Source organism: Lissotriton helveticus, chromosome 1_1, assembly GCF_964261635.1.
Source record: "Lissotriton helveticus chromosome 1_1, aLisHel1.1, whole genome shotgun sequence".
NCBI lineage: Eukaryota > Metazoa > Chordata > Amphibia > Caudata > Salamandridae > Lissotriton > Lissotriton helveticus.
Genome location: NC_136057.1, coordinates 1,513,540,157 through 1,513,567,825, shown reverse-complemented (window position 1 = coordinate 1,513,567,825; position 27,669 = coordinate 1,513,540,157).

Below are 27,669 nucleotides of genomic sequence, written 5' to 3'. Positions count from 1 at the left end.
GTTTTTAATCGCGAGGGAGCCCACCCCTTGGATACTGTCTGCCCGCCTGCAAGTGCCGAGGAAGGGCCGCTGCGCAGCCCGCGGCAACCTGGAAGTGTTTGGCCGGCCGGCCAATCCTGGCGCGACCGGCCGGAAGTCCCGCCCCGCCCAGGGACGCGTGGAGCCCCGGAGGAGAAGTGCTGGCTGGTGCGAGGCTCCCGTGTGCGGAGGGAGCCCCGGTGGAGAAGCGGAGAAGAAGCATCGCGGGCTGAGGCGGGGCTCCCGTGGTCTTGAGGGAGCCCCGAGAGACGGTGGAGCAGTGCGGTGGGGGCGCGGGGCACATTGCCGGTGCCCGCCCCCGCCGCGAGTCCAGGCCGCCAGCCGGCGGAGAAGAGAAGAATCCTGCGCTGCCTAGAGGAGCCCCGCCGAGAACAGCCCGGTGAGTTGAGAAGGCTGGGGGGCTCCGTGATGTTGCTGGCGGTGCCGAATGGAGACAGAGCCAGGGTGGCCTCGGATGACAGTGGGCCACCCCAACGTACGTAGAGCCCGGAGAGGGCTCCTGGGCCATCTCCTTGAGGCTGAGTCCCCCGAGAGGGACTCCAACGACCCCCGCATTTTTGTTTGGCGAGCCTAGATAGGCTCTGGGGGCATTTCCTTGATGTCGAGCCCCCGAGGGGGGCTCCAATGACCCCCCACAGTTGTTTATAGAGCCTGCTAGGTTCAGGGGGCATATTTGTTCAGAGCCTGTGTTGTTCAGAGTGGCGCAGTTGTATTTTCAAGGGCTACTGAAAGCCCAGGCCACAGATTTGAGTCCTCAGCTGCCCAGCACTTTGTGGGCAGCTGCTACGTTTAGGCTTGTGCTTGGACTGGCGCTGCATGGCAGTGCGCCCTGCCATTTGGACACAGGGTGTCTTAGCCCCAACAGGGCCAGTTGGCCTAGGGACTGCCACAGGTGGTGGCTTATGTAAGTTTTGCGCAATGTGGTTACCTGCTAGGTTACGATGGTAATTGCCGTCTGCACGTTACTAAAGCCTGTGTTTTAATCGCCAACATACCCACCTCCCCACCCCCACGCCCGCCCTTGTTTAACCGTATGAAATCAAACAGAAACCCCCACCATTCCTAGTAGCTCCACTATACCTATACACGGGGTTAATTTTACTGGTGATTGCCGAAACGCTTATCAGCAAAAAGTATTCAAATATGCAAATTGGCGGGTAAAACATAAACCATCCCATAGCACGATTTATAAATGGGCCCAGTGGCACTACACCACCTTTACTAGCTAGCCATCTGTATGTTACTGAAGTCATTTAAACACTCTATAGAGTTTATAGCAGGGGATGGGGAGAGTAAACAAAGTTGTAATTCCAAAACGTTTGATATACCGTCCCTTTACTGTATGTATATTAAGGACATTAAATGGAATGAAAAAATTAACAAGTGTGTCAAAAAGGATAGTGAAGCTGAGCACTATTTAAACCAGGACCAAACACCTACGTATATTCAGCACAGGGGTAACAGCCTGACAATTAATATCAATTATAATCACATGTAGTTTACTAATGTCAAGAAAGTCATACAGAAAATATGCCGAACATTTTCATTTCGTTTTCATCTCTCACACATTTATAAAACATCTCTTCTAAACAAACACTCCACCAGACAATCCTTAGTACATTCACTACCATATATTTTAGTATATCTACCTTTTTTATTCACTAGTCTGAAGCTACTAAAACTATTAACTATACCCAAATGCAAACCAGAAACCATGTTCATATTATATCTCAACCTATGATCAAATTATTCAAACTATGCGTACATATAAAAGGAACATATCACTTTTACTATCTCCATCTCCTCTCCATCTCCAAACACTGTAGACAGTACAACAACCTACCTCGACTTATATTTAAATGTACCTCTCCATGTCAAAAATGAGACCACAGCCTGTCCACATAACATTTCTGGGTTTGGTTTTATCGCTTTTGACTGAGTAACACGTTTATCTCCTACCCCCCCCCCCCTTCCCCACTATTTCTATAAAAAGTATAATTTGCAAACGTGGGACATTTTGTTTATCTCGCATAAATACATTAGCAAACCCAACTTAACAATGTACCTCATTTTCAAAACAATACAGTCCTTTAACCCCTCCCATGCTGGTGACTGAACCACTCCCTCACCAGCCTCGATCGCGCTGTGCTGGTGACGGAGCGGTTCCGTCACGGCCCGCTCGGCGCGCCTGCGCGGCGCTGATTTCGCGCCTACGCTGTACGTTCCATTGAGTGGGCGGGGCCGTGACGGAACCGATCCGTCCCAAGCACAGCACGCCCAAGGCTCGTGACGGAGCAGTTCCGTCACGAGCATGGGAGCGCCGCGCGGCCCCCCTCCCCTCTAGCGCTGCAGCGGAATTGCTGCCACAGCGAAGGGGTTAAAGATGACAAACTACACTTCTTTTTTGTGAAAAATTCCTAAACATATATAAAGTACTCATTTAACAACAGGTCAAACTTTACGCATATTTTATAACCAATATGAAACACCACACTTTACTAACAGTATATTATTTTGAAATAAAAAATACTTTCAAACTTAAAAATATCACCTCAAATACTTTATCACTACTACAGAACACATAACACACCTTCTTCATTTCTACCTCATCTTCGTAGTTGGTATGCAGATTGCAAATGTCACACACGCATACAATTCTTTCTTTGTCACACAGTATGTGTAATGCACCGCTTTCATCAAGAATGGAACCAGTAATGGCACAATTTCTCTGTGGCGCCACTTATAAATACATGTAAAGAACAAATCAGAAAACTTCATTCCTTCAACGACATTCCAAAACTTATCTCCATTAGTTATTTTTGAATTTTTCACATGAAAAGCTTCTTCATATTCCGCGCCACATACAGGTCAGAAGTTCAACCTATTTTATCACCACACTTTCTGGAAGATTCTATGACACCTGCAGCATAAAAGTTCATATTATTTTTAAATGTAACATTTTTCTTTTTCAGCACATTCTCAAACATTTAGCAGCACCTGCGGGTTAAAAGTTCACCATTGTTTTAACAAACAAATGTACGTTACAAATGCATGTAGCATGTGCGGTTGAGCTGAGCACATTTCATCCTATCGTATGTACTGCATGTTTAGACTGCTCTTTATTAACTAATGACAAACATGCTTTTTCACGCAACTAATATGCACCCTAGTTTTTAGTACCCAATGCTTCTTATCTTCCAATCAATTATCATTTTCTGTGGAAAAAAAGATTTTTTCCCATCTTTAAACATATATCTTACTCTACCAAAGAACTGCATGAGCTACAGACATCTTTCCATACCTTCCAGCCATATCTTCAAAATGCTAGTGTGGATTGTAGGACATCGCTATGTTTTATGTTGCAAGAGGTATGCAAAACAGAGATGTATTGTCTTAGACCTAGGTTTACAAAATGTGAACATTAAATGGTTTGCATAGAGAGGATTGAAGTGGCACCAATTGCTACCTTTGGTTAAAACCTCTTTGCGTCTTCCACACCCTGACCTCATGATTTTACATTGTGGAAGAAATTACCTAGGCACATTGACTGGGGTAGGTTTGGAAATGCTTATGAAGGACACCTTTGGACAATTGCTGTTAGTTTTGCCTCAAACTGTCTTTGTATATTCCAATATATGCCAAAGCTAGAAGTGAAAAAGCTCAAACCAATTTTGTCCTCAGATTGAAAAATCTAGGAAGAATGTCAACAAAACTGTGTCTGCATACCTCAGAGACCATAGAATGGAGTCAATCTACAGCAACAACATACGCTTTGATATGGCTGATAGCTATAGAAGTGTTGGAGTATAATTCACGGATCAGGGAAATCGCGTTTTTCTAAATAACCTGAAGTTGTGCATCCGCACCTACATGTAGTTCCAACTAATGAACACATGGGCTCTTTTTAGAGCCACCCTATAACTTACAAGTTAGGCCCACTATTTTAGAGCCAGGTAATTCCAACTCCAGGACCCTCGCCAAAATGTATTCTCCACATAGCTGTGTACAGTGGTCAGACCATCTGACTTGGGAGCACAGAGCTCTCCCTTTGATTACCGACTCTAGCGACAGCTCAGGATAGCACCACGTGACTCTGGGCAATAGCTCACTTAATTTCCACTCCGGCCCCCAGCGCCTCAAGACCCGTACGAGTGAATAGTTTGCACTTTACAAAAACCGCATTGATTCAAAATGGCAGAATTAAACTTCATAATCCCTCTGCAGCACCCCCCAATCACCCTACAGACGTCACACTGTTTAAAACAAAAGATCCTCCTAGTACATATGCAGACATGTATTGTATTTAATGCTTGTTAAGCGCGACTGTCACCCAAAGGGTATCCTGGCGCTGAGATCAATTCTACCATCCGATGTATGCTTTAAACTACTCTTGGAAAACAATGTGTTTTGAGATCCCTTTTAAAAGAGACCAGATCTTGTCTACTCCTCAGCGGCAGAGGTAGAGTGTTCCATGTTGTGGCGGCCGCAAAGCTGAAGGCGCGGCCACCCATTCTCACTCTGTTTATCCTAGGAATTCTCACTAGGAACGCCGAGGCGGATCTCAAAGGTCTGGCAGCTTGGTACCAAGAGAAAAGGTTTTGCAGTGGTATTGGTCCTTGTCCATGCAGAGCTCTAAAAACCAGGCATAAAGCCTTAAAGGTAATCCTCTGCTGGACCGGTAACCAATGAAGATCAGCCAAAGCTGCAGAAGAGGAGGCCGAGCGCGGGAGAGATAGAGCTAATTTAGCCGCCATGTTTTGAATCCTCTGCAACTTGAGAATCAGGGTCTTTGGGGCTCCCAGAAGTAGTGCGTTGCAGTAGTCTAACCTACTGAGAATAGAACTACGCACTACCTCTGATCTGGCTTCCCGAGGAAGGAGTGGTAATATCTTGCGTAGAGCACGGAGAAAGCCCATACAAGTCACTATAGTCCTGTTCACCGAGGCATCCAGTTGTAAATTTGGTTCAAACACAACTCCCAGATTGCGAGCCGATTCTGCGGCCTCCACCGAGCCCGGTATGGAGGTTGGCCAGAAATCTTCCGGCAGTGCACGGGGGAGTCGATCTAGGGAGCAATGCAGTACCTCCGTTTTCGACCCATTGAATTGGAGTGAGTTGGCTTGCAACCACTCTGCTGTGGCCAACATACAATGGTGAAAAGTGTCCCTCGAAACCACCTCGGTGCCCTCAAATGAAAAAATCAATTGAGTGTCATCGGCATAATTGATGACTTGTATGCCGAATGACTTTATTAGGTGTATCAGGGGTTGGAGATATAAATTAAAAAGGATCGGACTAATCGCAGATCCTTGGGGGACACCTTGATTCACCTGTCGTGTGGCAGAACGAAAAGGTGGTAACGCCACAGCTTGTTGTCTATGGTGACATGGTGAAACTACTTGGAAAGGTATGCCGCAACACCCGGAAAATATGAATTTCAGAGCACTGGGCTCACAGTTAATCCCCTGCTCCGGCAGCAGCTCAGCTTAGCACCATGTGACTCTGTGCAATAGCTCACTTAATAGCTCACATAATTTCCACGCCGGACTCCAAGGCCTTCAGACCCATAGGGGTGAGTAGATTGCGCTTTACAAAAACTGTATTGATTTACCTTCGCACTCCATGGATAACACCACCTAAGCACTATATACAAGTTACTGTGTTCCAACATGGCGGCTGTATAGGATGTATCCGCACATCGCTTCTACCTTTGATCCGGGTCTGGACCTAAATTGCCAAAATTTGCCTTCTAACCCAGGGAGATACTCCAATATATGCCCTGCCACCCTCCGAAATCTTTCGGGGTCCCGAAATTACTCCAAAGCTGCGGCTCTACAGAGAGCTGTGGGAGCCGCGTGAGGTATGGTGCCGCAGCCGGCTTGGGACCGCGGTGAGGGGCGGCGCTGCGGCGCTGGGGTGCGGCGGCAGGAGCGGTGATCTTCGCTCCTGCGATTGAGCCTGTGCCTTTTTGCTGCTTTTGCTGCTGAGAGGCAAGAGGCTGCGAGAGGCTCAGACCCGCTCCCCTCCCTATAGTACAGCGGGAGAGCTGCAAGCTGGGTTCTCTTCCGGGGGCTACACCATCGGTAGATTTGAGGTGGGAGAAGTGGCGCCACACTCAAAGCTGCCTCAAGCTGCTTCTGGGTTTGTCTCACGCTAGTGCTGGTGCTTTTTGAGCGTGAGACCCGTGCGGCTGAGAACACTACCCGCCAGAGTGGCTGAGGATCTAGCCACCCCAACATCATATGCTGGAGTCAACAAGACCTCCCGAGATCCCCCCAAGACCTCCATCTCCCAAAAAAGAGTGTATTCGCGGTGCTGTTGAGTTTATAAGGGGGTAAAAAATGAAAATTGAGTAGAATCGTAGAGGTTTTATGCTCTGGTGGTAGGACCTGGCAATACAAGTATATAATTTGTTGACTGCTGATATAAATAATCTGAAAGGTGTGATCTCTAATCCCTCTAATCCCTCTAATTGAACTGTGTGATCGGGACCCGCTGCGCCAGAGGAGTGGAAGAGGACGCTATCAGTAGGGGATCGCAAGGGGGGGTTGTTTGGGGGGTTGTTTGCCTTCTGTACCTGTGTTTGCTCTTGCCCTGAGCACGCTTGCTTACTGCTTACTGCTTTGCTGCTCCAGCCTGCGCCACTGTGAGAGGAGAGGACGCTGTCAGTGAAAAAGGACTGCAAGGACGCTTATTATCACAACATCCACAAAACGCGTGTTGGGCCCTTTTTAGACCAGTAGACCAGAGGAGGCCGGGCTGGCCATCCTTTTGACATCTACTGTAAAGTAGGTTTATTTCATCTTCTACTATTTGTAGTTTTCTTGGGACTTTTTTACTATTTGGGCTCTCTGTCTTTTTGTACTCAGCCTGATACTCAGCCTGATATGAGTTCTCGTGAAGTAAAGATTCGATTTGCGCCCTTGGGGGGAAGCGTTGCAGGGACTTTGGACCAATTTTTAATTAGGGCGAGCTCTGTTCTCGCTCATGAGATTGCCCTGACTGTGAAGCGTCTGTCCTTAGATGTCTTGCATTCAAAACGTTCATCATTGGGCAGTCTAATATCTGCACGCACGTCAGAACGCCCAGAACGCCCAGAGGCAGGTTTAGATCTTTGCGGTGTGGTAAAAGCCACCAGTCAGCCTCCTAATGTTTTGTTGGATTCATCGGCCATTGTGGTAGCTTATAGTGGCTCTAATGTTGATGTTCTGGTTTGTAAAGGTACATCTGCAGGCGCCCTAACACGTGCGTTGACTAGGCCTGTGCCTAAAGCCAAATCGCAACTAAAGGAATCTATGGGAACTGTGCCAGAACCGTCCACAAAGAGGAAGAGGGGAGGTGGGCCATAAAGGCCGAAGAGTGCTAAAGCTCAGAAGACTAAAAACAATGGCGGGATTGTGACTGTGACACCTTCATCCTCACCCTCACTGATATTAGATCTGCAGTCTCTAACTTGTATTAAAGACACTGAGAATCCTGACCGTTTGGGTGTTCCCCTGAACCCCAGGAGGCCTTATGGGGGAAGTTGGGGGCAATAATAGAGTCATCTCTCTCTTTGATCATTGATAGGCTAACTTGCATTGAAGAAAGACAAATTCATTTTGAATTGAATGTTGTGCCTAATCTTCATGTTATTGTAACCTCCTTGTTAAAAATTGGCCAGGTTTTTGAAACCCAATATAATGTTCTGAGTAATTCTGTAAATTCTGACTCCTCCCCGCAGATTGTGACCACTAATTCTTGGGATCCTCCTTCCAGTAGAACTGAAAGAGAAGGCCTAGTTCCTGCGGACGGGCTGGTAGCCCAGGGTGGTCAGGTGAGGGAGGACGGAATATCTATAGTGAATTTTCACAGTTAATGCCGAGTTCACCAAGGGAGGTGGGAAACAGACTTCCGGGTAGTCTAGTAGGTAATAACATTCATAATGGTCCTTTTTGTGGTACGGGTAGCCAACCTAAGGCAGTAAATGGACAGCCTGGACGAAATCCCTCAGCCATGCACAATGGTGTGGCTTATAGAAGTGATAAGGATGGGCTTGGGGTATTACATCTACCACAGGCCGCTGCCCCCCTGGTAGTGGTGTTGAGGAATGTTCCGATTTTACAAGAAGGGTACTCTGAATCAACTGACCAGCTAATGGACAAAACTATGCACTGGTTTACAGCCCAATTAAAGCTAGTGGGGGCCTGGGATTGGGATATCTGTAACCAATTGATAATGGCAAGACGGGTCCCTTGGATTGGTAATTTGAGGAAGGACAGTGGATTGTGTAATTGTGAATTTTAATAATGAATGGGTTGTCAGATTTCTGTTGGAGCACTTAGGAAGTAGAAGGCAAGGGTGCTATCGTGGGGAAATCTCCCTTTTACCATTAGGGTTTTTTTATAGACCGGATCAGTCATCTCAGTTAGGGGTGTAGAAGTCGGGGTGTACCATTTGTACCCTTAGGGAGATCTCGTGAACTTGAATTAGCTAATAGATTTGCCCCTTTATCAGGCCTAGATGCCTGTGATTGACTTCACCAGTACATGCCCCAAAGTCAAAGGAAGTTACTAATCAATCACTTGTTTCCCCACTGCCCAAGATAAGTTGTCAGCTGGTGACAAGCACAGGGTTGGTATGCCCTAGCATATCTGTAGATATTCCTACGAGTAGTGTTCCTTGTTCTTATGGTCCAAGTTCTGTCACCCATGGTAGGGCTGAACATGTGGGTGATCTTACTAACAAATGTAGAGTCTTGAGCTGGAATATAGCGGGTTTGAGATCTAAGAGAGACAATCCCAATTGGCTATCCTTCATAAAATCATATGACATAATTGCCCTCCAGGAGACCTAGGATAGGGGGGATAATTTTTGGTGGGATGACTTTAGCTCATTCTCTCTGGTGGCACGCCCAGCTTTAGCGGACAGGGCTAAAGGTGGTCTCTTGTTTCTCCTCTCTTTGGACCTAAGATGAAGTTGAAGTTAGTTGAAGTTAAAAGCATTTATTGAGCGCACTAACACCAGGCGGTTTCATGGCGCTATAACTGGACTGGAAAGAAAAAGGATAAAAGTAGAGGAAGAGCTCGGGCAGGGTTTGTGGGGGGAAGGCTAAAGAGAAAAGATAAGTTTTGAGAGCTTTACGGAAATCCATGTAGCTGGGTAGGGACCGGATGGGGAAAGGAAGGGTGTTCCAGAAGGTGGGGGCAAGAATGGAGAAGCGGAGGCCACCGTGTTTTTTCCTCTTGAAACGAGGGACCACCAAAAGAGCTTGGGTAGAGGAGCGAAGGTTTCTGTTGGGGAGATAGGGCCGGATTTTTGAATTGACAAACCCAGGAGCGGTGCCTGCAAGGGCCATGAAGGTGAGACAACCCAATTTGAAGAGGGAACGCTGGGAAATGGGGAGCCAGTGAAGGGATTTGAGGAGAGGGGTAACACGGTGGTACTTAGGAAGCTGGTATATCAGGCGAGCCGCCTGGTTCTGGATAAGTTGGTGGCGCCGGAGCTCGTACGCCGGAATCCCTACATAGAGTCCATTGCCATAGTCCATGCAGGAGACGATCATGGCCATGACAATGAGCTTGAGGGCCTCAACAGAAAAAAAACGGGACATTTTACGGATGATGCGTAGGGACAGGAAGCAGGATGAGACAACGGCGCTGATCTGGGGGCACATTGTCAGGTCTTGGCTAACTAGGATACCCAGGGTTTTTGCTTTAGTAGAAGGGGAAGGAGGGGGACCAAGGGCAGGGGGCCAAAACGCAGGAGACCAAGGACTAGGGAGGCTGCCAGTGAGTATCAGTTCTGTTTTATCCGGATTAAGTTTTAACTGGTTGGAATTCATCCAGTCGAAGATAAAAGTGAGAACAGAGCAGAGGTTAGACCTGGAGTCGTGAGAAGGGGAAAGATAAAAGATAAGCTGGAGGTCGTCTGCGTAGTTATAGACTGACACCTCCATGTTTTGTAAAGCCGAGATGAGAGGGTGGATATAGAGATTAAAAAGAAGAAGGGAAAGGGAAGAACCCTGTGGAACCCCACAAGTGACCGGGCAGGGAGAGGCCGAGAAGCCATCCAAATGGACAGCCTGTGTCCGATCTCCTAGGAAAGAGGTGAGCCAGGCCAAGGCGGACCCCGGGATGCCGGCGCCTCCGACACGGTCGATGAGGATGGAATGGTCGACCGTGTCGAAGGCGGCGGGCAGATCAAGGAGAACCAAGGCCTGGGAGGAGTTGGAGTCCACGCGTTGCCTGAGCTCGTCCAGAACTGAGAGGACCACGGATTCCGTCGAGTGAACTGGACGGAAGCCGGCCTGATGGGAGGCTAGAAGGTGATTATCCTCAATGAAGGTCGAGAGGCAGGAGGTGATGTGACTCTCAAGAGTCTTTCCTAGGAACGGGAGTAAGGAGATGGGGCGGAAGTTAGGGAGGGAGGAGGGGTCAGTCCCAGGTTTTTTCAGGATGAGGGTGATGATGGCTGATTTGAGTACAGCCGGGACAATACCCTGTTGGATGGATGTGTTGAGAAGGGTAAGCGGAGGTTCAGGGCATTTGGAGAAGGCCTCCTTAAGTATGCAGGCAGGACAGCAGTCCAAGGGGGACCCTGATTTAACTTTCTTTAGAAGGTTAAGAAAAGTTTCCTCTGAGATTAGAGGAAACCTGTCAAGAAAAACGGATGGAGTGGGGGATGGGGGGGGAGAGAAGGAGGGGAAAGGGAGGGGTATGTTGTGCCTGATGGCGGCTATCTTCTCAATGAAGTAGGTATTAAGGGATTCGTGGAGGGATTGAGAGGGAACCGGTTTGGGTTGTACACTATCTGTGGCAGCTAGATTGTGGACAATGGAGAAAATCTCCTTGGGTTTATTACTGGCTAGGAGGATTTTGGCTGAGAAGTACTCGCTTTTGGCCATCAAAATGGCAGTTTTATATCCGCGAAGCAGGGTGGAGTAATGAGACTTGAGAATGGGGCAATACCTAAGCCTCCAATGGCGTTCAGCTTGTCTTAAAGAGAGTTTAAGAGTTTTTAGGTCATCGGTGAACCATCTATTGGCCTCATGAGAGCGGCAGGACCTGACTAACTTCAGGGGGGCGGCAGAGTCACAGACTGCCGAAAGCCAGTTGTTGACGGTGGCTACCTGTGAGTCCGGGGAGGAGTCAGCCAAGTGGGGGGATGAGGCCGCAAGGGAGGAGCACTAAGCGGGCATGTCCACACGGTTCCAATTGCGGAGCCACGTATTTTTTGGGGGGTAGAGTTTATTAACAGCCCCAAGGTCGAGTGAAAAGGAGATAAGCGAGTGGTCGGACCAAATACAAGGGAAAATGGACAGAGACGAGGTGGAGATATTGGTAGCCCAAATCTGGTCTAGGATGTGGCCACCAGAGTGGGTGGGGAAGTGGATCAAGGGGGCAAACGAGAGATTCGGTGAAATCTTTGGACGTAAGATCTTCCCGGGGGTCATGGGGCCAGAAGTTGAAATCTCCCAGAATAAGCACAGAGGAATTGTTGACCACAAGAGTGGCCAGCAAGTCCTGTATGGCTGTGATAAAATGGGGCATTGTCTGAGGGGGACGGTATAATAGTAGGCAAGTCAAAGGGACCGCGAGGTTGACTGAGCGGGCGACAAGAAAGTCAACTGAAGGGATTCGGGGGTAGGTTAGAAGTTGGAATTGGAATTTAGAGTGGACAATTATGGCCACTCCACCACCAGCTTTCCCATCCAGACGGTCAGCGCGGAGGGCGTAATAAGATGCAGGGAGGGTAGCCAGGACGTCCGGTAGCGAGTCAGAGGAATACCAGGTTTCGGTAAGGAATAGGATATCGGGTTTTGCGGAGGTCAGAAGGTTGAACAGCTCAAGTTGGTGCTTAACCGCAGAGTGGGTGTTCAATAGCATAGCGCTGGCCTGGGCAGGGGAAGAAGTTGCAGAGAGCTGCGAGGGGTGCCCTGCGAGCGCGGATGATTCCGCAGGGGGTCAGGAGATTCCAAGGTAGCTGATGCGTGCCTGGGTGCGGGGGCTAATGCACCATTCGCCCTGATAGGTTCGTAGTTGGGCCGACGAGTAGGAGATGGTTTGGGCATTATGGCTGGCCCCGGGCACCGGCCGGTCGCGGACGGGCGCAGACAGGCTTGCCTTTGGCGCGCCTTCGGTGCGCCGCCGGCATGCCTGCTGCGCGCGTCCACTGCGCGGCCGGGAAAGAGGAGGCATCTTATGCTGTAGGGAGGTGGGAGGGTCTATCGGCTGCACCGCCAACCCACGAATCCCTCCCTCCAAGATGGCGACTGTTGTCGCTGTGCCTGATCCCCTGCTGCAGCCCCAAAATCGGCTGTGCAGGGACCGGAGCGAAGTGAGGAGGGGTGAAGGGAAGAGGGTGAGTGACAACAAAATAGTTTAAAAGCATGAACTAGAAATTTTAAAACAGCTACTCCCGGCTTCCGCCTCAGGAGTTGAGAGTGCTAAGTCTGGTCAACGCGTTAAATGCTGGGGCGCGGCTTAAGTACCAGCGGGAGGCGGGAGGGTCTATCGGCTGCACCGCCAACCCACGACTCCCTCCCTTCAAGATGGCGACTGTTGTCGCTGTGCCTGATCCCCTGCTGCAGCCCCAAAATCGGCTGTGCAGGGACCGGAGCGAAGTGAGGAGGGGTGAAGGGAAGAGGGTGAGTGACAACAAAATAGTTTAAAAGCACGAACTAGAAATTTTAAAACAGCTACTCCCGGAATCCGCCTCAGGAGTTGAGAGTGCTAAGTCTGGTCAACGCGCGAAATGCTGGGGCGCGGCTTAAGTACCAGCGGGAGGCGGGAGGGTCTATCGGCTGCACCGCCAACCCACAACTCCCTCCCTCCAAGATGGTGACTGTTGTCACTGTGCCTGATCCCCTGCTGCAGCCCAAAAATCGGCTGTGCAGGGACCGGAGCGAAGTGAGGAGGGGTGAAGGGAAGAGAGTGAGTGCTCGGTAAAAAGGTTAGAGCTAGACTCTCCCCATTGCTTGATATTGGAGCTTAGTGAATTAAATTGTCCCAAGCTCTTGCTAGTGAATATTTATAATTCAGGGGAGTGTGACTATGCAAATCAGCATATAAATATCTTGAGTTATTTTCTGAATGATTATAAGATAAAGCAATCCACTTTTTTTCATGTATTATTAATGGGTGATTTTAATTCGCATTCGTGTAATTTACGTTGTTCATTACATGATCCGCATGGTCTTAATTTTGTCAAGATCCCACATTTTGAGCACACCTTACGGGGTGAGGGTCTTGAGTTGCTTTTAATGGATGCTGATCTTTTTGAAGCTAGTTTTGCTAACCCTGGAGACCGGTGTCCTACGTTTATAGCCAAGGCTTGTAATACCGTTATAGAGTACATCTTTATGTCACCCGCGTTATTGTATAAGGTGATTTTCTATAACGCCAGGAATCCCCTTTTAGTGATCATAATCCAGTCATTTTAATTCTGGATATAGCTTGTGGTATCCTGAGCAAAGGTGGTAGGAACCGGGTTATGTTCAAGGTGCTACCCTGTGACCAGGGGAGGAGGGTTAGATGGGCTAATGTAATCCCAGATATTTTTTTAAAGGGCCTGTATGAGAAATGCACAGATCATTTTGCCATTTGTATTGGGCCACTGTGTTCCAAGAATACGGTACTCAGAGCTTTTGAGGTAATTTGTTTAAATACTAAAGGGTGACCTAAGTGTGGCCCTAAGTGGTTCAGTGAGAAATGTTCTCAAGCCCATCGGTCTCTAATTTTAGCCCTGAAAAAACATCCACGGGATAGGGAGTTGATATCTGAGAGAAGGAAGGATTATAAGTTAGTGCTTGATAGCCGGAAAAAAGAGATTAAGGATGAGGCATGGAATTCTCTGCTGTTTGTGGAGGTACTAAGAGATAGTTCAAGATTCTGGACCATCATAAATACCCCTTTTTTTGCAGGGGAGGATAATGAGGTTCAGGACTGTAATATCTCTGAGGCTCAGTGGCTTTCCCATTTCGAAGTAATTTATGAGTCATGGGGGCTGCGGACTGTCGACCTCGGTCCTCACTTTATCGAGCCAGCACCCCGCTTGAGTTTAATGATGGGGAAATTGAGAAGGCCATAAGAAACACTGCTAGTCATAAAGCACCAGGACCAGATGGTGTTCCTGCAGAACTCTACAAAAGTAATCCTCAATTTTGGGCCAAAATACTTACAAATGTGTTTAGTACTGTGGGCTCAGTTGGTTTCCTGGCCTCCTGGTTAAAATAAATTATTATACCCATTTTCAAAAAGGGGCAGCGAGGGGATCCTCAGTGTTATAGGCCGATATCCCTTATTGATTCCGCTGTAAAAATTCTGGGAAAGGTAATCTTAACTAAAATTACTGATTGGGTACATGAGAGTGGTATTTTATCTAATATGCAATATGGTTTTAGAGGAGGGAGGAGCACCATTTATTAATGTTTAAATTTGCACTTATTAATAAGCAAATATACTATGGCCAAGGAGGGCTGCTTGATGATGGCTTTATGGACTTATCCAGCGCTTTTGACATGGTTATCAGGTCAAAGCTTTGGACTATCCTGCTGGAAAAGGGTCTTGACCCTTGCTTAGTCTATGTTTTAACTGCAAACACAATGCCAGAAACCGGTCCTCGGACGCTTGTTTCCAGTCCAGGGAAGATATGGCCTGGCAGTTCGGGCTGGACTGTTCCCATGAGGCACAGGGTCAGACTGATTTGCATATAGCCATGTCTGAACTGGGGTGGCAGAGTGGGCTAAAGAACGGTGATGGATTCAACCCTGATCTTTTGACTGGGTGTGAGTGTTTGATTGATTCAGATGCTCCGTCCATCACCACCCCCTTTTGTACCGCTTTTGGCCACCATAAATGTGGCAGGGTATGCTCAGACGTGAGTCCCTTGCTCACTTTGCCACTGGATTCAAGCAAGCCGGGCTGAAGACGGCTGGAATGCCAGAAACCGGTCCTCGGTCGCTTGTTTCCGGTCCAGGGAAGATATGGCCTGGCAGTTCGGGCTGGACTGTTCCCATGAGGCACAGGGTCAGACTGATTTGCATATAGCCATGTCTGAACTGGGGTGGCAGAGTGGGCTAAAGAACGGTGATGGATTCAACCCTGATCTTTTGACTGGGTGTGAGTGTTTGATTGATTCAGATGCTCCGTCCATCACCACCCCCTTTTGTACCGCTTTTGGCCACCATAAGTGTGGCAGGGTATGCTCAGACGTAAGTCCCTTGCTCACTTTGCCACTGGATTCAAGCAAGCCGGGCTGAAGACGGCTGGAATGCCAGAAACCGGTCCTCGGACGCTTGTTTCCGGTCCAGGGAAGATATGGCCTGGCAGTTCGGGCTGGACTGTTCCCATGAGGCACAGGGTCAGACTGATTTGCATATAGCCATGTCTGAACTGGGGTGGCAGAGTGGGCTAAAGAACGGTGATGGATTCAACCCTGATCTTTTGACTGGGTGTGAGTGTTTGATTGATTCAGATGCTCCGTCCATCACCACCCCCTTTTGTACCGCTTTTGGCCACCATAAGTGTAGCAGGGTATGCTCAGACGTGAGTCCCTTGCTCACTTTGCCACTGGATTCAAGCAAGCCGGGCTGAAGACGGCTGGAATGCCAGAAACCGGTCCTCGGATGCTTGTTTCCGGTCCAGGGAAGATATGGCCTGGCAGTTCGGGCTGGACTGTTCCCATGAGGCACAGGGTCAGACTGATTTGCATATAGCCATGTCTGAACTGGGGTGGCAGAGTGGGCTAAAGAACGGTGATGGATTCCGCCCTGATCTTTTGACTGGGTGTGAGTGTTTGATTGATTCAGATGCTCCGTCCATCACCACCCCCTTTTGTACCGCTTTTGGCCACCATAAGTGTGGCAGGGTATGCTCAGACGTGAGTCCCTTGCTCACTTTGCCACTGGATTCAAGCAAGCCGGGCTGAAGACGGCTGGAATGCCAGAAACCGGTCCTCGGACGCTTGTTTCCGGTCCAGGGAAGATATGGCCTGGCAGTTCGGGCTGGACTGTTCCCATGAGGCACAGGTTCAGACTGATTTGCATATAGCCATGTCTGAACTGGGGTGGCAGAGTGGGCTAAAGAACGGTGATGGATTCAACCCTGATCTTTTGACTGGGTGTGAGTGTTTGATTGATTCAGATGCTCCGTCCATCACCACCCCCTTTTGTAGTCTATGTTTTAGCCAACCTTCACCAAGATCTTACACCCTCATTCAGGATAACGAAGGCTGGTTATTGCACTAGATCATTTAATTCTGGGAGGGGTGTCCGGCAGGGATGCATTCTTGCACCCCTGCTGTTCACCTTTTACATTAATGATCTGGACAAAGTGCTTGTGGAGGCGGCCTTGGATAGCCCGCGTGTAGGAGACTGCTAAATCCCTGTTCTCCTATACGCGGATGATGCAGTACTTTTAGCCCGTACAGCAGTGGGCCTTCAGCAGCTCCTAGACGCCTTCGTGACTTTCATGCATTTCTTGGATTTAATTGTGAATAACAGAAAATCACATACTATGACAGTAGGTCGTAGAGTTAGGAAAACATTTTATTGTAATGGATTGGAAGTCTCTTCCGTGTCCTCCTTCCCTTATCTGAGAGTCCATTTTGATGACAGGTCTTCCTGGGTCATGCAACAAAAAGTTTAAAAGAATGCAGTCATACGTGCTTCTTCCTCCCTTTTAGGGTTTGCACAGCGATTGGGGGCTAGACCGATAGAAGCTATTCTAAAGGTTTATAAAGCCAAGTGTTTGGCTATTGTGGCCTATGGATCCTCTATCTGGGGCTACACAGAACAGGTTGGGATACAGACAGCTGAAAACAAATTCCTACGAACTCTCCTGTCTGTTCCACAATCTACCCCATCGTATGCTATACACCAGGAGTTAGGGCTAGGCTATGTTCCTGATACTTTGACGGGGAGGCGGAGAGACGCACACTGTAGGAGCTGCCCTGACCACTGAAATAGTGTGATCACAGGGACCTCCTGAGAAAATTCCTCCCCCCTCCCATGGGGCACGTCAACCTTCTAGAAGGGTCCATGGACCCACCTAGTGGAGAATAATAGTGATCGCTCCCACGGAGTGGTACTGCCAAAACATTTGGTAAGATTGGAGCCTCTCTTGTACTTGGTCCTGACGAATGCCATGCACCCATAAAGACAACTGGCAAAAACATGTTGACCATCTCTAAAACTTCACAGCGGTGATGGGATGATAGTATCCTTATTCACTGCATCCCTTATTTTAACTCCACACAGTCTCCCGTTTGAATAAAGGATCTATGGGTGCACTGTGATGGCTTTTTAAATCACTTTTCCTTCTGGGCCCCCACTCACTTAGAAGTGCATCCCTGTCTCCAGGTGCATGCCCACCCTCCTCAAAACGCGGTTTTTGGAGGGTGAGGACTGGCAGATGATGAAGCATGACTCCGGGTGGAGTGTGATGCCAGTCTATCACCTTTTGTGAGATGCCCAACCACCACTGGGCACCTCACTCTTTATGATTTGGTCTTAATATGGGAACGGTCTCTATTGTGTTTACTACACTGATACTTTGTACACAGCTCCGTTGCTCTGTTGGCTCAAAACCTGGTTGAACTCTGATTTAACCTTGAATCACTTGATTTTACGGGACTGTTTGAAGTTAGATAAGTCCCTAAAAATCAAATGGCTCTCGTATGTCAAAAGTATGTTTATTAAAATAGGACGGCCAGAACTTTATGAGGAACCGGAGAAGATCAGGAAGGAGGATGTGTTGTGGCTATCAATCAATAAAACTTTATTTTGGTTTTGATTTTTCAAACCATAAAAGTACACAACAATACCACAAAATGAAAATCATTGTGGAAAAAAGTAAACGTTAAAATACAATCAATACTTAGTTTACAGCAGTTTATAATAGTGCATTTATGTTAATCTATATAGCAGCATACATTCTTTTTAAAAGCACTTTAAAATGAAGATATAAAAAAAATTCATTATAAGTCCATTGATTTTCTATATTTGACAACTAATTTTAAAAACTCTAATACAAAGAGGATACAGTCACTGTGTAATAGTTGTAGATACATCATGGCTGGCCTAATCTGATAAAAGTTGATTCTTTTTAAAAGAGAGACCAGATAGTGTTTACGGGGAAATTCATAACATTTACATAAAAACATAAAATGCAGCATATCCTGTGGAGACTTTCCGTTGCAGCCGCAGGGAGCTGCTTCTTTACTAAAAACTGAACTTTTTGGCCTTACAAGCAAGTGATGAAATTGGTTCAACCGAAATCTAGTTAATAAAAATTTCTCGTGTGAGGACAAAGAACTCAATAAATAAGGCTCAGTGAGTGGTGTTGTTTTTAACTTAATATATGCCCTAACACTCGGTTTCTGCACCTCATTGGCTTCCCTTATCAATTTTCTTTCTAGGAGGAAAGCCATTTTTATTGCCTCCAGGTCTCCCTTACTAATACGTTCATGGGTATCAAGCAACTCACCCGCCCTAGGCTTAAAAAGCCTTTCCTGATATAATTCAACCACGGTACTGCAGATGAGTTGTCCATAGACAGGCAGTCTTTTAAAATCATATGAGTCAGGGGGATATCAGGGTTAACCGTGTTTTTAACCAGCAGGTCATTGGACGCAAGGAAAAAATATCACTGACATACTGGATCCCCAGTTCCTCATGAGCAGCTAGGTTTGATGTGCCTTGTGGGAGACATAAAAGACGTTTCAGGAAGGCATTCTCCACAATTTGTAGTCGTTCTCCCGAGATATACCCCCAAATGTCGCTTCCATATGTTGCTGTAGCCACTGATTTAGTCTTATAAAGTTGCAACATTGCGCCAATAGGCTTTTTTCCCAATTTGGATGCAAAATTAAAAATTGCCGCATTCACCCTAGCAACAGCCCCTTTCTTTTTTAAAACATGAGGGCCCCAGTTCAACTTGTTATCAAAGAGGACTCCAAGATACGAGAACGTTCTGGCAAGGGGAATTTTTGCGCCTCCCACATTAAATTGAAAATTCTTTTTTGGTGGCTGACCTACCTGCATGATATATGATTTGGAATTATTTATTGTTAAGTCCCAATCAGTCATAACAGCCTCGAAGGCAGTTAAAAGTGCTTGTAGACCTCTTTCAGTCCTGGATATGAGGACCGCATTGTCCGCATAAAGTAGGACCGGGATACCCAGACGTCCTACTCTGGGACAATCGGCCCCCACCTCCTGTACAACGCTATCTAAGTCGTTAATATAAAAATTAAACAAAAAGGGAGCCAAAATACAACCTTGTCGGACTCCCTTTTTAATATTAAAATCCTTTGTCACACTCAGGTCCTGAGAAAACCTAACATTTGCACTAGTGGACCTGTGTAAATCTTCTAAAAAATCTACGATACCACAGTCAACCCCCTTTGCCCTCATGGACTGCCAAAGCTTCTTCCTGTTCACACAGTCAAAAGCTGAGGACAAGTCCATGAAGGCTAGGTGGATAGTCCCCTTTTTTGCCACTGTATTCTTGCTTAAAATCAAAAAAAGATTAAGACATTGGGCGATCGTAGATCGCCCCCCACAGAACCCATACTGGGAGTCAGACCAAATATTGTTGTCCTCTGCCCATAAAGTAAGCCTTTGCAGAACAACCATCCCTACTACTTTCACCATATAATCTATGAGTGAAATGGGTCTGAAGTAGTGTGGACTACTTTTGTCCCTTTTTTTAAAAACGGGGACTATAGTGGAAATCCCCCCATGACTGTGGACAACCACATTGTACCGCAGCATTAAAAACAGATTCCAAAATTGGTGCCCAAAAAGAGGTATCAGATTTAAAATGATAGGGGGGATCCCGTTGGGACCAGGGGCTTTACCGGCTATTAGGCCTATAATCCCTTCCAGTATTTCTCCCCTACCAAACTTGATTTTATTAACATCAAGATCTGAAACTGGCCTATCATTCTGTTCGGAGGGGCAGGCATACATCTGCTCAAAATGAGCCTCCCATTCCTCCTTGGATATAAAACAATCAAGGCCTCCTCCTGTCTCCTGGACAAGAAATTTGTTTTTTAGTACACTCCAGAACTTAGAGCTATTCTTAAGAATTTCAGGATCCAATAGCTCATTCCATGCCTCATCCCTTAAGGCTCCTTTACGTTTAGCTAGCGCTACTTTATAATTCCTACGACATGCTATTACGTCAGCTTGCACTCTTGGGATGATGGCAAGGGCTTCCCTCAAGCTTCTTGCTGTTTTTGAGCACTGCTGATCAAACGATTTAGGGACCACGTTTGTCTGTTTTTTTGCTGGTGCTGACAACAGCTCTGTAACCCTTTCCGTAATGGTCTGAAAGGCCACTAACACCTTGGTAAATTGGTGCCCCCCCTGTGTGCAGACAGCTATTTCATCTGCACATACAGCTTTTATGTTATTAAAAAACATCTCCAGGGTTACTTGTGACCATCTTATTCTACATTTACCATCAGTTGTGCTCAATACTCCCAATTTGGGATTTTCTCCTATTTTTGTTACCCATGGGCCAGTTAAGTGTAAAAAGGGTTGTGATCACTAAATTCGCTCTCTTCAATTAAAAACAAGTGTGCAAATGTTTGCATGAGGGATGAAATTAACACAAAGTTGAAAAAAGTCCCTTTCCCGTGTCCTTTAAACGAGGGCACCATAAATCTAGTATATGGGTCCGTCATGGCCATGGTGGGTGTCAAATCTAATTCATTGATCATATCATTTAGCTACTCCCCTTCAGCCAAGTGCTCAAAATGAAATCCTTGCATTCGGGGACAACTCAGCTCATAAATACATGACAATAGGGGGTTACCACAGGGATGAATATTAAAGTCACCTACAACCATAAGATTGTGTAAATTATTACTCATGGAATTATTAATAAAAGCATTCAGAGCAAGTATATGGCTTTGATCAGGACATAATGCGACTGAATTATAAAAATGTACCTGGCCTAACATACAGTTCCCACTATATAATGTTATTGCAAGGATACCCGGATCAGAAGAATGTACTAGTCTCCCCCTGTTGGATACAATTGCTGGAACAAAATAAGCCTTGTAACCTTCCCAAAAAAATCACATTTGGCCGACCAGGTTTCTTGTAAGCAGATTATCAGAAATTGCTTAACATAAGTTGTCCAGCTGGGGTTCCCTAACTTGGCAGCCAATCCTGCAACGTTCCAAGAAATACAATTATTCAAACTCTCCCTTCGTTGCTTATCCCCAACAACTCTTAGGGTGGCCTTCGTCCCTCCTCCTGGGGTGCCAGCTTCCCTGAGTCAATCGCAGGCTTCCAAGCCAGACAAAGTTTCATACCTGTTATGTACTGGGAGTCTGTACCCGCTGTTATTTTGTCTATTAGATGTTATCTGAGGTGGCATGGGGAGAGTATGATGAGAAAGGGGTCGCGCCCTAGACCAACCACCCCACCGGTGATCTTCTTCCTGGCCAGGTCTCACCTGGTCCCTCCAGGGTAATGGCCTGTAGAAAAAAAACAACGGTAATAATTCAATCACAGTACCCGTTGTTGGCTGTAAGCTTGGGCCCCTAGATAATAAGCGACCCGCAGTGTAAGAGTTATCAAAATTAATAATAACGCAATCACCACTCCCTTTTTTATTGGATCTACCTACCCAGTTGACACTACGTACCATGATTATATTATTACTGAGGTTCGCTCCATCAAAGGTGTTCCGGCTAAGCCAGTGCACTGTTTCATTCAGTAGTTGCTCATAACTTTCATTCTTTCCTCGTGGGAGTGCGGGGACATATCCCAATATGACTACATATGGGGTATCCTCAGGTGGAAGGTCAATGACTGAGGATCCCTAAAACACACTAGGTCCTTCCTCTAACCTCTGAGTTGATTCCGGCATCCAAAGGGTCCTTCTAATGTTTAGGGGTTGTATTAAATCAGTATTTTCTCTTGGGTCCATCCTGGGAGTACGTGGGCCATCTATAACACTGGGCCTTGTGTTAGTCAGAACTGAATCATCCTCCTTGCCTCTGCTATCACCTGCTCTATCCATCACGCTTCGGACTTGGGTTTTAGAACTATGGGGGTCCGCTGTAGGTGTAAGGTTTAAAAAATTAGCCAGCGAGGATTCTGGGTTCAGTAGCCTTAATTCAATCCCACATAATTTTTGTACAATGGGTTCAAGCAAGGTTGTCACCATAACCTCTAATTTCCCCCAGAAATCATCATCAGTGTGACCGGAAGTGGGTATCCCTTCATCACTCTGCACATTATTAGTTAGGTCTATCTGAGTCTCATTTCCCGTGTTGTGTATTTCTGCTACTGTTACCCCTTTATTTCCTGGGGCTACATGCCATGAATGTCTACATCCCCGTTTTTTTTTTGGAACAGCACTGTTTTTTTTGGGACGAGTAGATACTAGTTTCGGGTTCTGCACTCTTCTCTGTAATTTATATTTAACAGGACTAGATATCGGTTCCGGCGTCCGAGATAGCCTAGTTCCATTCATTCTGGATGTATCAGCCTCCACATGAGGAGGCCTTTCTTGAGCTAGGGGCGACATAGTATGGTTCAGAGTGTCTATTAGTGCAGGGGTGGTAGTTAATCTGCCAAATGTAGGGTCCAGGGATAGCCTACATTCCGCGATTATAATTTCCTTATTAATAGCTGACTCTGCCCTAGTCAAATAGGCATCCAGAGTTCCAACCAACCCCGACCCCCTTCCTACTTTCCGTTTGGTCATTGTGCAGTACAGCCAGTTCAAAGATCCAGGTAAAATGTACTTATGGCGATAAATACCTCAATGCAAAATTAGTCATGAACTAATAAAATGTATTATCCAGGATAGTACCAAGCTAACCTAATACACAATCCCAATCCTGTTCTTTAATAAGAATACACAATGTTATACCTTAGTATCACTAAGTATTGTTGCAATATTAAAATAAAATAAGAGGCTCAAAACTAAACATAGCATTTCCACAATGGTATCCTTAAAAAGAAATTAGTCTTCATTTTGAAACAATAAGCCGATAATAGGCTGTTTCGATGAATTACCGGATGTCTTTAAAAATGAAATTTCCAGTAAAGGATGTAGCGAAAATCCTACTATTGTTTCGAAAAGTTAAAAAATGTCCATAGATTTACTCACGGGACAGTAAGTACTGATCAGACATGTGGATTTAGAGGGGTGGCCCGGCCCTGCCTCTTCTGGCCTCTGACGGCCACAGACGGCCTGCCCTTTGCCCGGGCTTAGCCCGGCGCACGTCCGTGCACGTCCTGCGGGACGGGGATAACGATCTGCCTTTAACATTGCTATGGGCGGAAAGGGAGGGCTTGAGCGGTCACACACTGCCCCCAATGGCTCCAGGGGCTGGTAGTCCTAATGTCCACAACGCCCTCTGCAACACCCGGCACTCCGTCTCCCGCGAAGCGGGAGGCCCGAGGTCTTCTTGAGCCGATGTGGGCAGAAAGGGAGGGCTGGAGCGGTCAGACGCTGCCCCCAATGGCTCCTGGGGCCGGTAGTCCTAATGTCCACAATGCCCTCTGCAACACCCAGAGCTGCGTCGTGGGTAAAATTGAATTGTAATAAGGTCTTGATGTTGGAACGAGAAGAACTGGAGCTATGTAAACCATCATTTAGGGCCCATTACCTTTTAAAAGCATCGATCAGTTTGGAATCTTATTTAACAATAGTTAATACACCTTACCATCGTTGGCTCCAAATTAGGCTCCGCTTCAATCTGATCCATTGTACATTGGGGGATTATCGGGAATGGTGTAATCCTGTTGATGCTGAACACTGCAAATGTGATAATTGTTCATCTCAGGACACATTGCACTTCATGATGTTTTGTGATTTTTATTCCTGTATTCGCTTGAGATTTCTGGTGCCCATTCTGAGAGGCAGGGGTTTCATTCAGGTAAGACCGGCATTGGTCTTTCTACAGTCTTTGTGTAACCCTGGGGATATTTTTAATATTGCATCCTTTTTGGTAGCTGCTGTGAGACTAAAGAAACAAAGAAATTTGAAGATACCTTCTCCCTAAGCAAGATTGTAATTTTGATTGTAATTTTTTATGGGTCAAGGGGTATGATTTTGTGTTAATATTTTTATTTAAGTGCACATAAATCTTGTCTGTGTGTTTTAATTATTAAGCTACAATTATTTGTTACATTGTCTATGTTTGTGTTTTGTCTTATGTAGTTTTATGATTTTAATTAATCAAATAAAGTGGATTGACTGACTGACTGACTACTGTGTTCCAAACAAAACTTCCTCCTACTACGTATAAAATATTGCTGACACTACTTGGACAGGTGTGGCACAGCGCCCAGAGCACATGACTTCACAGCATAGGACACACGGTTTGGGCTCACGGTTTCTTTTTCCTTTTCTTTTATTATTTTTTTTTTCAAAGTTTTTTATTTGTTATTTTATGAACAAATACAATAGCATTTCTGTCACAGGCTTAGCCAAACGAAGTATGTATGCATTGGTTACAGGTACTTAAGGTAAGATATATGTTTTAGCTAATCCCCTCTACATTGACTTGCTGAGAAATTAGGCAAAGGCTGATAGAAAGAGAGAAACTGGAAAGAAAGGGGTGAAAAGAATATATGAGAGAGGTTCTGTAGCACTGAGCCTAATAGGGGTTCAAGTCATGTGACAAATCTTACACCCCACTAGTTAACTTGTGGCGGGAGAGGTGGTCCAACAAGCTATTGAGGGCGCAGGGTGCACGGAAGGCATGACGCCATCTCCCAGAACCCAATTTTGCAAAGGGGCCTATTAAGGACAACCCAATTTGAACAAGTCACCCATTAATAGCAGCAACTTTCCCCGTATGAAGGTAGAATGTTCCCTGGACCCAACCTATATATAAACAAAGTGGTTGGAGGCGGAGAGCACTGATAAGGTGTATTTGAGACTCCATGAGGAGTTTTTAATGTATTTATCATCCAGTACATGGCATGAATACAGTCAAAACACTTTTTCTTCTCAGGTGGTGGTAAAAGTGATTTTATTTAAAAAAAAAGACAAACATATTTTAGAACAAAGATAGTAAATACTGTTTGGTCTTGAGAAAGATGGTCTAACAATAACCACCATCGAAACGCGTTGACGCCCATCATAATACCCAATCTGTAAAAAGGCGTGGGTCATTGAGTAGCCGATACCAGGATCCAGGCCTAAACTATTGGTGGAAAACAGATGTGTAGAAAACTAATGACAAATTGAATCTGTCTATGCTATCTACTCTCTTTAAGATTGTGGATTCTTGTTTTTTTTAATGAATTGCATTTTAATTAAGTATGGGCGAAATTTGCGAATTCGCGGTCCGCAAATTCGCGCGAAATTGAATTCGTGATCTGCAAAATTCGCGAATTCGTGTGAATTAGCGGATTTTTTTTGCGTGTTCACGGGGTTTTTTGCGTATCGCGGGCCACTTGCAGGGCACCGACCACGAAGTTACCCATGCGGTCGTACATGGGCGTGGCCATCTTGTGCGCGTTGCGTATTTCCGTTTCCGGTCGCTATTGGCAATCTCGCGTTCTGTGCAGCGCGCTATTACGAGTTCGCCTGTGTTTTTGCGTGCTCGCGGGGGGAAATATCGTGCGAACTTACCCACGCGGTCCTCAATTGGCGCGGCTATCTTGTTTTTCATTAATTTCTATGGTTCTGGGCATGCTTTTCTATCCAGCTTCAATCTTTGCCATCCTTTGTTTGTTTGAAGTTTTTTTGATCTTTTTTACTTATTATCTATCCCTCTATTTTTCTAGATCTATATTTTGTGTTTTCTTCTACTTTTCATTACTTTAAAACTACTTTTTTTATCTCTTCTTTTATTTACTTTTTCCCTATTCTCTTTCCTATTTATTATTTCCATTCCTGTCCAGGACCATGGCAAAGGGAGCCGGGAAGGACAAGGGGAAGTGTCCCGCACCCCGTACCCAGCTCCCATGCGGGCGATTGAGGGGGGAGCAAGTCATAGCCCGGGAGATCTTTAGTGCGGAGGAGGTGGCCGCACTGAATTTTTTATGTCCAGCGCCGCCTCCCCAAGACCATCGCCGCAGGCGGCAGGATCGCTGGCGGGTACGGGCAGCTGTGGGGGAAGGTGTGCCGGGCCATGTATCGGCAGTCTCGGGTCCGGCGCACCTACAGCCAGGCCACGCACCGGTGGTCCGATATCCTGGACCGTGAACACGACCTGCTCGACCTGCTAGGCGTCGAGATCCCTGGGCTTGGTGAATAGTAGTAGCTATTTAATCACTACTCTGCTTTCTCCTGCTCTATGTTACCATAATGCAAATGTTTGTTTTTTCCGAAGAGCAATAATGCTGCCGATTACATTGTAGGTGAATTATGTTTCAAAATCTTCTGTGATTGCATTGCAGGTGCACTGCTCGCCTGCTCAGTGGAAGTGCTACTATGCTTACTTGTTTTCGATTTTGTGCTCATTTCATTGGCATGAGTGATTATGTATGAGTGTACTTTAGAGAACTGCGTAATGCTAGACACTAAGGGGCAGATTTACAATTACTGGAGCATCCCTGCAAATTAGCAGGGATGCGCCAGTAATTGTGCGCCACGCCTCCACCACCCATGGTGCGCCGCATTTACAATGCGGCGCACCATGGGGCAAAAATGACATAGATGCGTCACGCATCTGTGCCGTAAAGGTGGCACATTGCTGGAGTTGCGTCGCAAGCAGGACGCAGCTCCAGCAATGCTCTGGGGTTCCCTATCTCCCCAATGCTGCATCAAGCTGTACCTCTGCTTCAAGCAAGCGCAGGGTTTTGACGCAGCATTGGCCTAAAAGTGACTGAGTGAAATCTTGTAGATTTCACTCCGCCACTTTTAGGAGGCGTTCCTGCGCAGGAATGACCTCCCTTGCGCAGGAACGCCCCCTGATGGTGCAGGGCTTTACAACGTGATGCATCTCCCAGATGCGTCACGTTGTTAATATACCCCGCACCATGGCGCCTCTTTTGCGCTGCCGCTGCGTCACAAAAGTCACGCAGGGACGGAGCAAAAGAGCCGCAAGGGGCTTGTAAATCTGCCCCTAGAGATTTAAGGTCATTCCTTCCTTTGTACTCCTGCCACTAAGAAGAGATAGTGGTGATGGATTGAAAGTTTGAGTATATTATGACTTGTTATTTAGTAGGAAACTTTTTAGTGTTCTCACTGGTCTGCAATCACAATGGACTGTGTCTGTCACTTCGCGTGCTGCGGAGTCCTACCTGCCAGTCCTAGTCGAACCTTTTTGTAGTTTGTTTAGTGAGTTACATAACTTTCCAAGTAGACGGTCCGCGAATCCAGCAATACTAATATCGTAGTAGACCACATCAGCTAGGTCAATAAATTAAGTGCAATTGTTGTCTATTTCCCTGAAATAATTTGTTATTGCTTTTTTGAAATGTTTGATTTTGGTTGACAACAATCATCCATGTTTGTGTCTTTCTTTCATGTTGTACATCAGCATCAGCACCCCCAGGGGCAAGGGGACACAGGAGGAGGAAGCGGCGCCGGCGGAGAAGGGACAAGATCAGGAAGGACAGGATCTGTACGGCGAGGGCTCCTCTGCTGGCCCCAGTAAGTTTTCCTGTTAATATTAATAATTAGAGATATCAATATAGGACTAGCTAGGTTGTGTTAG